This window comes from Paramisgurnus dabryanus, chromosome 9 (genome assembly GCF_030506205.2).
Source record: "Paramisgurnus dabryanus chromosome 9, PD_genome_1.1, whole genome shotgun sequence".
Taxonomy (NCBI): domain Eukaryota; kingdom Metazoa; phylum Chordata; class Actinopteri; order Cypriniformes; family Cobitidae; genus Paramisgurnus; species Paramisgurnus dabryanus.
The window spans coordinates 87,501-100,000 of record NC_133345.1 but is presented as its reverse complement, the minus strand read 5'-3'; the positions used below and the strand labels follow the sequence as shown (position 1 = coordinate 100,000).

At 41.8% G+C, this 12,500-nt stretch overlaps 23 non-coding genes and 6 pseudogenes across 23 annotated transcripts; all 29 read left to right on the top strand.

Annotated features, from left to right (window-relative positions):
- Nucleotides 1-114: 114 nt before the first annotated feature.
- Nucleotides 115-233, top strand: LOC135759443 (5S ribosomal RNA; annotated as a pseudogene).
- Nucleotides 234-354: 121 nt separating this feature from the next.
- On the top strand, nucleotides 355-473 carry LOC135759307 (5S ribosomal RNA). Its single transcript, XR_010536790.1, has one exon. It is a non-coding gene; the product is annotated as a 5S ribosomal RNA (ribosomal RNA).
- A 125-nt stretch (nucleotides 474-598) lies between these two features.
- Nucleotides 599-717, top strand: LOC135759294 (5S ribosomal RNA). Its single transcript, XR_010536789.1, has one exon. It is a non-coding gene; the product is annotated as a 5S ribosomal RNA (ribosomal RNA).
- Nucleotides 718-842: 125 nt separating this feature from the next.
- Nucleotides 843-961, top strand: LOC135759957 (5S ribosomal RNA). Its single transcript, XR_010537225.1, has one exon. It is a non-coding gene; the product is annotated as a 5S ribosomal RNA (ribosomal RNA).
- Nucleotides 962-1,086: 125 nt separating this feature from the next.
- On the top strand, nucleotides 1,087-1,205 carry LOC135759283 (5S ribosomal RNA). The gene has a single exon (XR_010536788.1). It is a non-coding gene; the product is annotated as a 5S ribosomal RNA (ribosomal RNA).
- A 125-nt stretch (nucleotides 1,206-1,330) lies between these two features.
- LOC135759271 (5S ribosomal RNA) lies at nucleotides 1,331-1,449 on the top strand. Its single transcript, XR_010536787.1, has one exon. It is a non-coding gene; the product is annotated as a 5S ribosomal RNA (ribosomal RNA).
- A 126-nt stretch (nucleotides 1,450-1,575) lies between these two features.
- On the top strand, nucleotides 1,576-1,694 carry LOC135759101 (5S ribosomal RNA). The gene has a single exon (XR_010536658.1). It is a non-coding gene; the product is annotated as a 5S ribosomal RNA (ribosomal RNA).
- A 126-nt stretch (nucleotides 1,695-1,820) lies between these two features.
- Nucleotides 1,821-1,939, top strand: LOC135759228 (5S ribosomal RNA). Its single transcript, XR_010536780.1, has one exon. It is a non-coding gene; the product is annotated as a 5S ribosomal RNA (ribosomal RNA).
- A 125-nt stretch (nucleotides 1,940-2,064) lies between these two features.
- Nucleotides 2,065-2,182, top strand: LOC135759397 (5S ribosomal RNA; annotated as a pseudogene).
- A 125-nt stretch (nucleotides 2,183-2,307) lies between these two features.
- Nucleotides 2,308-2,426, top strand: LOC135737145 (5S ribosomal RNA; annotated as a pseudogene).
- A 125-nt stretch (nucleotides 2,427-2,551) lies between these two features.
- Nucleotides 2,552-2,670, top strand: LOC135736842 (5S ribosomal RNA). Its single transcript, XR_012337578.1, has one exon. It is a non-coding gene; the product is annotated as a 5S ribosomal RNA (ribosomal RNA).
- A 125-nt stretch (nucleotides 2,671-2,795) lies between these two features.
- On the top strand, nucleotides 2,796-2,914 carry LOC135737032 (5S ribosomal RNA). Its single transcript, XR_010528135.2, has one exon. It is a non-coding gene; the product is annotated as a 5S ribosomal RNA (ribosomal RNA).
- Nucleotides 2,915-3,040: 126 nt separating this feature from the next.
- LOC135737165 (5S ribosomal RNA) lies at nucleotides 3,041-3,159 on the top strand (annotated as a pseudogene).
- A 121-nt stretch (nucleotides 3,160-3,280) lies between these two features.
- Nucleotides 3,281-3,399, top strand: LOC135736773 (5S ribosomal RNA). Its single transcript, XR_012337495.1, has one exon. It is a non-coding gene; the product is annotated as a 5S ribosomal RNA (ribosomal RNA).
- A 125-nt stretch (nucleotides 3,400-3,524) lies between these two features.
- On the top strand, nucleotides 3,525-3,643 carry LOC135736670 (5S ribosomal RNA). The gene has a single exon (XR_012337579.1). It is a non-coding gene; the product is annotated as a 5S ribosomal RNA (ribosomal RNA).
- A 125-nt stretch (nucleotides 3,644-3,768) lies between these two features.
- LOC135736552 (5S ribosomal RNA) lies at nucleotides 3,769-3,887 on the top strand. The gene has a single exon (XR_012337566.1). It is a non-coding gene; the product is annotated as a 5S ribosomal RNA (ribosomal RNA).
- Nucleotides 3,888-4,013: 126 nt separating this feature from the next.
- On the top strand, nucleotides 4,014-4,131 carry LOC135736581 (5S ribosomal RNA; annotated as a pseudogene).
- Nucleotides 4,132-4,257: 126 nt separating this feature from the next.
- LOC135736790 (5S ribosomal RNA) lies at nucleotides 4,258-4,376 on the top strand. The gene has a single exon (XR_012337494.1). It is a non-coding gene; the product is annotated as a 5S ribosomal RNA (ribosomal RNA).
- Nucleotides 4,377-4,501: 125 nt separating this feature from the next.
- On the top strand, nucleotides 4,502-4,620 carry LOC135759236 (5S ribosomal RNA). Its single transcript, XR_010536783.1, has one exon. It is a non-coding gene; the product is annotated as a 5S ribosomal RNA (ribosomal RNA).
- Nucleotides 4,621-4,745: 125 nt separating this feature from the next.
- Nucleotides 4,746-4,864, top strand: LOC135737003 (5S ribosomal RNA). Its single transcript, XR_010528106.2, has one exon. It is a non-coding gene; the product is annotated as a 5S ribosomal RNA (ribosomal RNA).
- Nucleotides 4,865-4,989: 125 nt separating this feature from the next.
- LOC135736960 (5S ribosomal RNA) lies at nucleotides 4,990-5,108 on the top strand. Its single transcript, XR_010528063.2, has one exon. It is a non-coding gene; the product is annotated as a 5S ribosomal RNA (ribosomal RNA).
- Nucleotides 5,109-5,233: 125 nt separating this feature from the next.
- Nucleotides 5,234-5,352, top strand: LOC135736585 (5S ribosomal RNA). Its single transcript, XR_012337605.1, has one exon. It is a non-coding gene; the product is annotated as a 5S ribosomal RNA (ribosomal RNA).
- Nucleotides 5,353-5,472: 120 nt separating this feature from the next.
- LOC135736821 (5S ribosomal RNA) lies at nucleotides 5,473-5,591 on the top strand. The gene has a single exon (XR_012337542.1). It is a non-coding gene; the product is annotated as a 5S ribosomal RNA (ribosomal RNA).
- Nucleotides 5,592-5,711: 120 nt separating this feature from the next.
- LOC135736385 (5S ribosomal RNA) lies at nucleotides 5,712-5,830 on the top strand (annotated as a pseudogene).
- A 121-nt stretch (nucleotides 5,831-5,951) lies between these two features.
- On the top strand, nucleotides 5,952-6,070 carry LOC135736598 (5S ribosomal RNA). The gene has a single exon (XR_012337647.1). It is a non-coding gene; the product is annotated as a 5S ribosomal RNA (ribosomal RNA).
- Nucleotides 6,071-6,195: 125 nt separating this feature from the next.
- Nucleotides 6,196-6,314, top strand: LOC135736626 (5S ribosomal RNA). Its single transcript, XR_012337493.1, has one exon. It is a non-coding gene; the product is annotated as a 5S ribosomal RNA (ribosomal RNA).
- Nucleotides 6,315-6,439: 125 nt separating this feature from the next.
- LOC135736789 (5S ribosomal RNA) lies at nucleotides 6,440-6,558 on the top strand. Its single transcript, XR_012337565.1, has one exon. It is a non-coding gene; the product is annotated as a 5S ribosomal RNA (ribosomal RNA).
- Nucleotides 6,559-6,684: 126 nt separating this feature from the next.
- LOC135737235 (5S ribosomal RNA) lies at nucleotides 6,685-6,803 on the top strand. The gene has a single exon (XR_010528330.2). It is a non-coding gene; the product is annotated as a 5S ribosomal RNA (ribosomal RNA).
- Nucleotides 6,804-6,927: 124 nt separating this feature from the next.
- On the top strand, nucleotides 6,928-7,046 carry LOC135737162 (5S ribosomal RNA). The gene has a single exon (XR_010528258.2). It is a non-coding gene; the product is annotated as a 5S ribosomal RNA (ribosomal RNA).
- Nucleotides 7,047-12,500: the final 5,454 nt, after the last annotated feature.

Below are 12,500 nucleotides of genomic sequence, written 5' to 3'. Positions count from 1 at the left end.
TAATAAATTATTTATGTCATTTTTCCCATGAATGCGTCCTTTCTGTAAGCATTCTCCCATGGCATGGCGTTGCCACATTAGTTTTGAAGTGTCTCTCGAATCGAGTCAGCACTCGTTTACGGCCACACCACCCTGAGCAAGCCCGCTCTCGTCTGATCTCGGAAGCCAAGCAGGGTCGGGCCTGGTTAGTACTTGGATGGGAGACCGCCTGGGAATACCAGGTTCTGTAAGCATTTAATTAATTAATTATTTATGTCATTTTTTCCCATGAATGCGATCTTTCTGTAAGCGTTCACTGATGTCATGGCGTTGCCACATAAGTCTTGAAGTGTCTATCGAAGCGAGTCAGCACTCGCTTACGGCCACACCACCCTGAGCACGCCCGCTCTCGTCTGATCTCGGAAGCCAAGCAGGGTCGGGCCTGGTTAGTACTTGGATGGGAGACCGCCTGGGAATACCAGGTGCTGTAAGCATTTAATTAATTAATAATTTTTTTATGTCATTTTTCCCCATGAATGCGTCCTTTCTGTAAGCGTTCTCCCATGGCATGGCATTGCCACATTAGATTTGAAGTGTCTCTCGAATCAACTCCGCACTCGCTTACGGCCACACCACCCTGAGCACGCCCGCTCTCGTCTGATCTCGGAAGCCAAGCAGGGTCGGGCCTGGTTAGTACTTGGATGGGAGACCGCCTGGGAATACCAGGTGCTGTAAGCATTTAATTAATTAAATATTTATTTATGTCATATTTTCCCATGAATGCGTCCTTTCTGTAAGCATTCTCCCATGGCATGGCGTTGCCACATTAGTTTTGAAGTGTCTCTCGAATCGAGTCTGCACTCGCTTACGGCCACACCACCCTGAGCACGCCCGCTCTCGTCTGATCTCGGAAGCCAAGCAGGGTCGGGCCTGGTTAGTACTTGGATGGGAGACCGGCTGGGAATACCAGGTGCTGTAAGCATTTAATTAATTAATTATTTTTTTATGTCATTTTTTCCCATGAATGCGATCTTTCTGTAAGCGTTCACTGATGTCATGGCGTTGCCACATAAGTCTTGAAGTGTCTATCGAAGCGAGTCAGCACTCGCTTACGGCCACACCACCCTGAGCACGCCCGCTCTCGTCTGATCTCGGAAGCCAAGCAGGGTCGGGCCTGGTTAGTACTTGGATGGGAGACCGCCTGGGAATACCAGGTGCTGTAAGCATTTAATTAATTAATAATTTTTTTATGTCATTTTTTCCCATGAATGCGTCCTTTCTGTAAGCGTTCTCCCATGGCATGGCGTTGCCACATTAGTTTTGAAGTGTCTCTCGAATCAAGTCCGCACTCGCTTACGGCCACACCACCCTGAGCACGCCCGCTCTCGTCTGATCTCGGAAGCCAAGCAGGGTCGGGCCTGGTTAGTACTTGGATGGGAGACCGCCTGGGAATACCAGGTGCTGTAAGCATTTAATTAATTAAATATTTATTTATGTCATATTTTCCCATGAATGTGTCCTTTCTGTAAGCGTTCTCCCATGGCATGGCGTTGCCACATTAGTTTTAAAAGTGTCTCTCGAATCGAGTCTGCACTCGCTTACGGCCACACCACCCTGAGCACGCCCGCTCTCGTCTGATCTCGGAAGCCAAGCAGGGTCGGGCCTGGTTAGTACTTGGATGGGAGACCGCCTGGAAATACCAGGTGCTGTAAGCATTTAATTAATTAATAATTTTTTTTATGTCATTTTTTCCCATGAATGCGTCCTTTCTGTAACCATTTACCGATGTCATTGCGTTGCCACATTAGCCTTGAAGTGTCTCTCGAATCGAGTCAGCACTCGCTTACGGCCACACCACCCTGAGCAAGCCCGCTCTCGTCTGATCTCGGAAGCCAAGCAGGGTCGGGCCTGGTTAGTACTTGAATGGGAGACCGCCTGGGAATACCAGGTGCTGTAAGCATTTAATTAATTAATAATTTTTTTATGTCATTTTTTCCCATGAATGCGATCTTTCTGTAAGCGTTCACTGATGTCATGACGTTGCCACATAAGTCTTAAAGTGTCTCTCGAATCGAGTCAGCACTCGGTTACGGCCACACCACCCTGAGCACGCCGCTCTCATCTGATCTCGGAAGCCAAGCAGGGTCGGGCCTGGTTAGTACTTGGATGGGAGACCGCCTGGGAATACCAGGTGCTGTAAGCATTTAATTAATTAATAATTTTTTTATGTCATTTTTTCCCATGAATGCGTCCTTTCTGTAAGCGTTCTCCCATGGCATGGCGTTGCCACATTAGTTTTGAAGTGTCTCTCGAATCAAGTCCGCACTCGCTTACGGCCACACCACCCTGAGCACGCCCGCTCGCGTCTGATCTCGGAAGCCAAGCAGGATCGGGCCTGGTTAGTACTTGGATGGGAGACCGCCTGGGAATACCAGGTGCTGTAAGCATTTAATTAATTAAATATTTATTTATGTCATATTTTCCCATGAATGCGTCCTTTCTGTAAGCGTTCTCCCATGGCATGGCGTTGCCACATTAGTTTTGAAGTGTCTCTCGAATCGAGTCTGCACTCGCTTACGGCCACACCACCCTGAGCACGTCCGCTCTCGTCTGATCTCGGAAGCCAAGCAGGGTCGGGCCTGGTTAGTACTTGGATGGGAGACCGCCTGGGAATACCAGGTGCTGTAAGCATTTAATTAATTAATTATTTTTTTATGTCATTTTTTCCCATGAATGCGATCTTTCTGTAAGCGTTCACTGATGTCATGGCGTTGCCACATAAGTCTTGAAGTGTCTATCGAAGCGAGTCAGCACTTGCTTACAGCCACACCACCCTGAGCACGCCCGCTCTCGTCTGATCTCGGAAGCCAAGCAGGGTCGGGCCAGGTTAGTACTTGGATGGGAGACCGCCTGGGAATACCAGGTGCTGTAAGCATTTAATTAATTAATTATTTTTTTTATGTCATTTTTTCCCATGAATGCGTCCTTTCTGTAACCATTTACCGATGTCATTGCGTTGCCACATTAGCCTTGAAGTGTCTCTCGAATCGAGTCAGCACTCGTTTACGGCCACACCATCCTGAGCACGCCCGCTCTCATCTGATCTCGGAAGCCAAGCAGGGTCGGGCCTGGTTAGTACTTGGATGGGAGACCGCCTGGGAATACCAGGTTCTGTAAGCATTTAATTAATTAATTATTTATGTCATTTTTTCCCATGAATGCGATCTTTCTGTAAGCGTTCACTGATGTCATGGCGTTGCCACATAAGTCTTGAAGTGTCTATCGAAGCGAGTCAGCACTCGCTTACGGCCACACCACCCTGAGCACGCCCGCTCTCGTCTGATCTCGGAAGCCAAGCAGGGTCGGGCCTGGTTAGTACTTGGATGGGAGACCGCCTGGGAATACCAGGTGCTGTAAGCATTTAATTAATTAATAATTTTTTTATGTCATTTTTTCCCATGAATGCGTCCTTTCTGTAAGCGTTCTCCCATGGCATGGCGTTGCCACATTAGTTTTGAAGTGTCTCTCGAATCAAGTCCGCACTCGCTTACGGCCACACCACCCTGAGCACGCCCGCTCTCGTCTGATCTTGGAAGCCAAGCAGGGTCGGGCCTGGTTAGTACTTGGATGGGAGACCGCCTGGGAATACCAGGTGCTGTAAGCATTTAATTAATTAAATATTTATTTATGTCATATTTTCCCATGAATGCGTCCTTTCTGTAAGCGTTCTCCCATGGCATGGCGTTGCCACATTAGTTTTGAAGTGTCTCTCGAATCGAGTCCGCACTCGCTTACGGCCACACCACCCTGAGCACGCCCGCTCTCGTCTGATCTCGGAAGCCAAGCAGGGTCGGGCCTGGTTAGTACTTGGATGGGAGACCGCCTGGGAATACCAGGTGTTGTAAGCATTTAATTAATTAATAATTTTTTTTATGTCATTTTTTCCCATGAATGTGTCCTTTCTGTAACCATTTACTGATGTCATTGCGTTGCCACATTAGCCTTGAAGTGTCTCTCGAATCGAGTCAGCATTCGCTTACGGCCACACCACCCTGAGCACGCCCGCTCTCGTCTGATCTCGGAAGCCAAGCAGGGTCGGCCTGGTTAGTACTTGGATGGGAGACCGCCTGGGAATACCAGGTGCTGTAAGCATTTAATTAATTAATTATTTTTTTTATGTCATTTTTTCCCATGAATGCGATCTTTCTGTAAGCGTTCACTGATGTCATGGCGTTGCCACATAAGTCTTGAAGTGTCTATCGAAGCGAGTCAGCACTCGCTTACGGCCACACCACCCTGAGCACGCCCGCTCTCGTCTGATCTCGGAAGCCAAGCAGGGTCGGGCCTGGTTAGTACTTGGATGGGAGACCGCCTGGGAATACCAGGTGCTGTAAGCATTTAATTAATTAATAATTTTTTTATGTCATTTTTCCCCATGAATGCGTCCTTTCTGTAAGCGTTCTCCCATGGCATGGCATTGCCACATTAGATTTGAAGTGTCTCTCGAATCAAGTCCGCACTCGCTTACGGCCACACCACCCTGAGCACGCCCGCTCTCGTCTGATCTCGGAAGCCAAGCAGGGTCGGGCCTGGTTAGTACTTGGATGGGAGACCGCCTGGGAATACCAGGTGCTGTAAGCATTTAATTAATTAAATATTTATTTATGTCATATTTTCCCATGAATGCGTCCTTTCTGTAAGCGTTCTCCCATGGCATGGCGTTGCCACATTAGTTTTGAAGTGTCTCTCGAATCGAGTCTGCACTCGCTTACGGCCACACCACCCTGAGCACGCCCGCTCTCGTCTGATCTCGGAAGCCAAGCAGGGTCGGGCCTGGTTAGTACTTGGATGGGAGACCGGCTGGGAATACCAGGTGCTGTAAGCATTTAATTAATTAATTATTTTTTTATGTCATTTTTTCCCATGAATGCGATCTTTCTGTAAGCGTTCACTGATGTCATGGCGTTGCCACATAAGTCTTGAAGTGTCTATCGAAGCGAGTCAGCACTCGCTTACGGCCACGCCACCCTGAGCACGCCCGCTCTCGTCTGATCTCGGAAGCCAAGCAGGGTCGGGCCTGGTTAGTACTTGGATGGGAGACCGCCTGGGAATACCAGGTGCTGTAAGCATTTAATTAATTAATTATTTTTTTATGTCATTTTTTCCCATGAATGCGTCCTTTCTGTAACCATTTACCGATGTCATTGCGTTGCCACATTAGCCTTGAAGTGTCTCTCGAATCGAGTCAGCACTCGTTTACGGCCACACCACCCTGAGCACGCCCGCTCTCGTCTGATCTCGGAAGCCAAGCAGGGTCGGGCCTGGTTAGTACTTGGATGGGAGACCGCCTGGGAATACCTGGTGCTGTAAGAATTTAATTAATTAATTATTTATGTCATTTTTCCCATGAATGCGTCCTTTCTGTAAGCATTCTCCCATGGCATGGCGTTGCCACATTAGTTTTGAAGTGTCTCTCGAATCAAGTCCGCACTCGCTTACGGCCACACCACCCTGAGCACGCCCGCTCTCGTCTGATCTCGGAAGCCAAGCAGGGTCGGGCCTGGTTAGTACTTGGATGGGAGACCGCCTGGGAATACCTGGTGCTGTAAGCATTTAATTAATTAATTATTTATGTCATTTTTCCCATGAATGCGTCCTTTCTGTAAGCGTTCTCCATTGGCATGGCGTTGCCACATTAGTTTTGAAGTGTCTCTCGAATCGAGTCCGCACTCGCTTACGGCCACACCACCCTGAGCAAGCCCGCTCTCGTCTGATCTCGGAAGCCAAGCAGGGTCGGGCCTGGTTAGTACTTGGATGGGAGACCGCCTGGGAATCCCAGGTTCTGTAAGCTTTTAATTAATTAATTATTTATGTCATTTTTTCCCATGAATGCGATCTTTCTGTAAGCGTTCACTGATGTCATGGCGTTGCCACATAAGTCTTGAAGTGTCTATCGAAGCGAGTCAGCACTCGCTTACGGCCACACCACCCTGAGCACGCCCGCTCTCGTCTGATCTCGGAAGCCAAGCAGGGTCTGGCCTGGTTAGTACTTGGATGGGAGACCGCCTGGGAATACCAGGTGCTGTAAGCATTTAATTAATTAATAATTTTTTTATGTCATTTTTTCCCATGAATGCGTCCTTTCTGTAAGCGTTCTCCCATGGCATGGCGTTGCCACATTAGTTTTGAAGTGTCTCTCGAATCAAGTCCGCACTCGCTTACGGCCACACCACCCTGAGCACGCCCGCTCTCGTCTGATCTCGGAAGCCAAGCAGGGTCGGGCCTGGTTAGTACTTGGATGGGAGACCGCCTGGGAATACCAGGTGCTGTAAGCATTTAATTAATTAAATATTTATTTATGTCATATTTTCCCATGAATGCGTCCTCTCTGTAAGCGTTCTCCCATGGCATGGCGTTGCCACATTAGTTTTGAAGTGTCTCTCGAATCGAGTCTGCACTCGCTTACGGCCACACCACCCTGAGCACGCCCGCTCTCGTCTGATCTCGGAAGCCAAGCAGGGTCGGGCCTGGTTAGTACTTGGATGGGAGACCGCCTGGGAATACCAGGTGTTGTAAGCATTTAATTAATTAATAATTTTTTTTATGTCATTTTTTCCCATGAATGCGTCCTTTCTGTAACCATTTACCGATGTCATTGCGTTGCCACATTAGCCTTGAAGTGTCTCTCGAATCGAGTCAGCACTCGCTTACGGCCACACCACCCTGAGCACGCCCGCTCTCGTCTGATCTCGGAAGCCAAGCAGGGTCGGGCCTGGTTAGTACTTGGATGGGAGACCGCCTGGGAATACCAGGTGCTGTAAGCATTTAATTAATTAATTATTTTTTATGTCATTTTTTCCCATGAATGCGATCTTTCTGTAAGCGTTCACTGATGTCATGGCGTTGCCACATAAGTCTTGAAGTGTCTATCGAAGCGAGTCAGCACTCGCTTACGGCCACACCACCCTGAGCACGCCCGCTCTCGTCTGATCTCGGAAGCCAAGCAGGGTCGGGCCTAGTTAGTACTTGGATGGGAGACCGCCTGGGAATACCAGGTGCTGTAAGCATTTAATTAATTAATTATTTTTTTTATGTCATTTTTTCCCATGAATGCATCCTTTCTGTAACCATTTACCGATGTCATTGCGTTGCCACATTAGCCTTGAAGTGTCTCTCGAATCGAGTCAGCACTCGTTTACGGCCACACCACCCTGAGAGCGCTAGAGAGCAACAAGAAAGTGTTTGGCTACAGTAGGGAGGGAAAGGCTCTCCCAACAGTTTGCTTTATTTGGTTTATTTTCAAAAAAAGTTTTCTATTATTTGTTAAAAATAGTTGCATATTTCTTTTTGTTGAAAAAGATTTGTTACAGCAGCTCTGAGCTTTGCTCAGAAGCTGACAAAAAAGGCGCTTTTGCGCACAATGGACGGCCTACCTGGCAAAGACTTGAACATGGAGAAAGAGAAACGTATGGAGAAAGATCAAGGAACAGACAATGGACTAAATGAATTTCAGAATGGCAAACATGGTGAAGATGAAGGTAGGAGGATGCATGGATTTGAATATAAAAAATATTCTAAGGAAGCAACATTGATTGTCAATGCGGCTCAGGTGAAAGAAGTTAAAGCTGAAGATGTCATCAATTCTTTGAAAGAAAAAATTGGAGTTACAAACATTTTAGCTGTGAGACCAAGAGCAAACAAGGAATATGAAATGACACTGGAAAATGAGAAAGTATGTGAAATTCTTAAAGAAGGTCTTATTATCAAAGAAATTTTGTGTGAAGTAAGAAGCTTACAAACAAAGGAATGCATTGTTTCCTTCATGCACCTGCCTGCTTATATTTCTGATGAGACTATAACAAGCTATATGCATGGGGAGTAACACCAAATTCAATAATCAAAAGGAGATATTATCCAGGAACACAGATCACAGACGGCACCCGTTATGTGAAAGTAAAGTTTACTAAAGAAGTACCATCACTTCCTTACAGTACACGATTTGAAACAGCAGAAGGGGAGCAGTATTTCAGGGTAATACATGATCTCAGATAAAACTCTGCAGATTGTGTATGGGGCCTGGACACATAATGAAGGACTGTCCGGAGTTTAAATGTCATAACTGTGGAGAGACGGGGCACTTCGCCAGAGAATGTGATGCAGTGCGCTGCCCAGATTGTAAAAAGGTGCTAGTGAAATGTGAATGTTGGTGGGAACAAGAAAATGAAGCAGGAAAAGAGGCGGAAGATACTAAGGATGTCCAAAATGATGATGAAGACGATGAGGAATATACAGAAGCAATGGAAGAGGAGTTGGTGGAGGAGGAAGAACAAAAGGGAGATACAGTGGAAGAGGATGTGGACAATGAAAATGAGGATGAAGGATTAAAGAGTAAAGAAGGCGAACAAGAACTATCAAAAATACAAGAGGAAGAAGAGGAGATGGACAGAGATGAAAGAAGTGACATTAAAAAAGACTGGGAAGAGGTGACAACAAGAAGAAGACAGATAAGGGTAAGCCCAAATATTGAAAAGGCTAAAAGAAGACACTTAATGAGAATGAAAATCAAAGAAAAAGAAATAAATAGAAGAGGACAAAATGAGAACAGCTTTGAAGTGTTGTCTGGAACTGAAGACGAAATAGAATGAGAAGAATAATTTGGATTATTTTAACCTTAATGGTGCTGAACATTGCCACAATTAATGTGAGGGGTTTATTGGACTATGAGAAATTTGAAAAGTTAAAAGAATTTTGTAAACGGGCAAATATCTTAATGATTCAAGAGACAAATTGGAAGGAAGAAGAAATGAATAATTTTAAAAAGAAATGGAAAGGAGAGGTCTTTTATAACAATGGGGATGGGAGAAAAGGGAGAGGGGTAGCAATATTAATTAAAAAAGGAGTGTGTGAGAATGTGAAGGAGGTTTATAATGATGGTGAAGGTAAATGTATGGCAATAGAAATTAATGAAGAAGGGGATAGAATTGTTTTATGTAATGTTCATGCACCTGTGGTAGAAAAAGAAAAAGTAGTATTTTTCAACACATTAAGGGCATTAATTGAAAAGTGGGGAAAGGTTTTAATAATGGGGGATTTTAACACTGTATTTGGCAAAATGGATATGGCAGAAGGGATGATTTTCAAATCGGATAGAGGAAGAAAAGAGCTTAAAAGTTTGATGGAAGAAAATGACCTAGTGGATATTTGGAGAGAAAGGAATGAAGGTATCAAAGAATTTTCACGAGAACAAATAGTTAAAAATTTTATTTGTAGAAGCAGAATAGATTTTATGATTTGTAACAGGGACTTTATGAAAGTAGTTGATAATATTTATTATAAAGAAACGTCTCTTAGCGATCATAAAGTTTTATGGGGACATATGGATCTAAGTGGAGTAAAGAGGGGGCCAGGCTTGTGGATTTTAAATACAGAACTTTTAAAGGAGGTGAGTTTTAAGAAAAGAATTAAGGAATTGATAAAAGAGGAACAAAAAACTTCAATGTACAAAGAAGATAAGAGAATATGGTGGGATAATGTTAAATACAGAATAGGGAAATATGCAAGAGACTTGAGTAAATTAGTGCAAAGGGCAAAAACTGTTAAGGAGAAAGAAATAAGAAATGAATTAAATCAGATTGTAAATGAAGGAGGAGAAAACATCCAAAAAACATTCATATTAGAAGAAAAACTAAGAGAAATAGAGGAGAAAAAATTTAAAGGGGCAATGATACGAAGTAAAGCTAAATATATGGTAGAGGGGGAAAAGTGCACAAAGTTTTTCTTTAATCTGGAGAAAAATAGACAGAGGGCTAGTTTGATCAAAGAATTAAAAGGGAGGAATGGGGAAATGGTTAAAGAAACAGGAGGAATTTTAAGGGAAATAATGGAATTTTATAAGAAGTTGTTTAGTAAAGAAGGAATAGGAGAAAATGAAAAAGAATTTTTAATAGAAAAAATTAAGAAGAAGTTGGATACAGATGATAAAAAATTAAGTGACGAACATATTAAAGAGGAAGAAATAGAAGAAGCTATAATGCAGTTGAAGAATTGTAAAAGTCCAGGAAGAGACGGATTGTCTGGCGAATTCTATAAAACATTTAAGGAAGTGCTGGTACCGATCTTGAAAGAAGTGTTTGATGAGATTTTTAAAAAAAAGGAAACAAGTAATTTTATGGGAATAGGGATTGTTAAATTGATTTATAAGAAAAAGGGAGATAAACATGATTTACAAAATTATAGACCATTAACTATGTTAAATACAGATTTTAAACTTATAGCGAAGATTTTAGCGAATAGATTGAAGAAAATTTTACCTAATATAATAGAAACAAATCAGGCATATGCGATACAAGGAAAGGACATTACAGATACTGTTTGCAACATAAGGGATGTGATGAGTTATATGATGGCTAAAAAGAAAAGTGGGTATGTTATAAGTCTTGATCTTGAAAAAGCATTTGATAGAGTAGAGCATGAGTTTTTATTTGGGATTTTAGAAAAGTTTGAGTTTGGAGAGAACTTTATAAAATGGTTGAAAATTCTATATAGTGGAGCCAAAAGTCAAATAAAGTGTAATGGGTTTTTAACTGAGGCCTTTACTATAACTAGATCCATTAGACAAGGATGTCCATTGTCAGCTCAATTGTATAGTCTTGTGGCTGAAACGCTCGGGCTGGCAATAAGAGAAGAAAAGGAAATTAAGGGGATAGATCTAGAAGAAAATGATGAACTACAAAAAATATACCAATATGCAGACGACACCACATTAATAGTGAGAGATATTAAAAGTGTCAGGAAAGCAATGGAAATTTTAGAAAAATATTGTAAAGGTTCAGGGGCAAAGATAAATATACAGAAAACAGCTTATATGCAAATAGGGGAGGGAGAAAAAATTGAAAGTTTTTACCCATTTAATAATGAAGAAAGCTTGAAAATTTTAGGGGTAAGAATTGGAAAAAATGAAAAAAATATGAGGGATTTGATTTGGGAAGAAGTTGTTGGAAATATGGAAAGAGTTTTACATTTTTGGACACAAAGAGATCTAACGTTAAGAGGAAAAGTATTAGTTTTAAATGCTCTTATGTTGGCTAAAATGTGGTACGTGTTGGGGGTTACACCTTTGCCAACAAACACAACAAAAAGAATAAAAGCAGCAGTTTTAAATTTTTTATGGGATTCTAAACCTTCAAAAATTGCATATGAAACAATAATAGGGCCAGTGGAAGAGGGTGGATTAGGTTTACAAGATCCGGATTTAAAGAAAAAGAGTTTTAGAATCAAAACAGTTAAAAGGTTTTTAAATGATGAAAATCAAGAAGAATGGAAAAAGATAATGAGGATATTTTTAAACAAGTGTGGAAATATGGGAATAGGTTCAGATATTTTGTGGATGAAATTGAAGCAAACTATGATAACTGGAATACCAGAATTCTATGTGGAAGTTTTAGAAGCATGGAGGGACTTTAAAAAACACTTATGTGTAAAGCCGGGGAAAAGAGAGGAATTCTTAAATCAACCACTCTTTTTAAATGAGAATATATTATTCATGGATAAAGAACTGTATTTTAAACAATGGATTAATGCTGGTTTCAAGAGAATTAGAGATGTTTTATATGAAGTAAAAAAAGGATTTCTACCCTTGCACGCCATTATAGATGAAATAGAAGAAGTTGAAGATACAGTTAATGTGAAAATCATAGAAAAACAATATAATCAGGTAAAAGAAGCAATTCCAAAACACTGGATTGAGCAACAAGAGATAAAAGGGAATAAAGAAGAAAACTTTAAGATATTTCTAAAAGAAAAGGGAGAGGACGCCCTTTTTAATCAATGTAATGTTAAGGATTTTTATGTCCATTTTAGAAAGGAGGCTTTTAAGGAGCCTATAGCTTCACAGTTCTGGGAAAAAGTTTTCAATGATATTGACAAGAACATCTTATGGAAAAATTTGAGAAAATGGTATATGGATGCAAGGATGGAAAACTTGGACTTTTGTATAAGGCATAACATTGTATTCTCAGAATTAAAGTTGTATAAAATTGGGATGGTACAAAGTCCCCTATGTAAAGTTTGTTTAGTCAAAGATGAGGGGATTTTGCATATGTTCATATCATGTACAGAACTTCAGACTTTTAGGTTAAAGATAAAAAATGTGGTAAAAGTATTGATGGGTGAGAAAAGTGTTGACATTGAGAATGAGCAAAGATGGAATTGTGTGTTTTTATTTGGTGTCAACATAGAATGTGAAATGAGAAATGTGATAAATATTTTTTTAAGTGTGGCAAGGTCTACAATATGGTGTAGAAGAAACTTAGTAAGAGAAAGAGGAAAGAAAATGGACCTGTGGGTTAATTATAAAAGAAAATTGGAAGAATATGTAAAGAAGCTGGAGGTGTATTTCGATAATGAAGGTAAATTGGAAGTATTTGATAAGTTAATATTGAAGAATAATCCCTTTGTAAAAAATACACTGAATGGTCTGGAATTGCAACTGTAAAAACAAGTTACAATGTCTTTCATTTTAA